Raw genomic sequence first — 545 nt, 5'->3', positions numbered from 1 at the left:
AAAACTGACTTGACGCTGTTGCCAGCTATGTCCCTTCCGCCGCCTGCTGCAGGTGGCTGGGGTCTGAGGAAGCTTGACCCTCACACCCGCACCAGGGGTAGGTCCTTGGTTCCTTTCAGCCCCGGTGCATCCCGCGTGCTTTGAAGTGGAATTATAGTTTTGGCTAAAAACTTTCCTTCTCCGTGTTACTGAGAATCTAAATTGACTAAATGCGCATTCTAAAATCTTGGCGTTCCCACACCGGGAGTCGAACCCGGGCCGCCTGGGTGAAAACCAGGAATCCTAACCGCTAGACCATGTGGGAGACGACGAAAAGCCCCACAAACCTAGACAAATTGAGTCTTCTCAGTCGGCTTCCGCCCGCTCTATCACGTTCGTCCGTAGGCGTCAAACCTCCTCCTGCGCCTGCGCGGAGTCTGCAGCCGTTTAAACTGCTCAGGTTCGTATTCTCTCCTTACAGGGGCCTTTGAATCTTTCTTCAATCTATACTCGCGTTTTTCGTGATCTCATCCAGTCTCCTGGTGCTAGGTACCATGTCGACACCA

At 53.0% G+C, this 545-nt stretch overlaps 1 non-coding gene across 1 annotated transcript; it reads right to left on the bottom strand.

Moving 5' to 3' along the window:
• Positions 1-232: 232 nt before the first annotated feature.
• TRNAE-UUC (transfer RNA glutamic acid (anticodon UUC)) lies at positions 233-304 on the bottom strand. Its single transcript has one exon. It is a non-coding gene; the product is annotated as a tRNA-Glu (tRNA).
• Between the last annotated feature and the right edge of the window lie 241 nt (positions 305-545).

Source organism: Macaca nemestrina, chromosome 16, assembly GCF_043159975.1.
Source record: "Macaca nemestrina isolate mMacNem1 chromosome 16, mMacNem.hap1, whole genome shotgun sequence".
Lineage (NCBI taxonomy): Eukaryota > Metazoa > Chordata > Mammalia > Primates > Cercopithecidae > Macaca > Macaca nemestrina.
The sequence above is the reverse complement of the archived record's forward strand: the minus strand, read 5'-3'. Positions and strand labels throughout refer to the sequence as shown.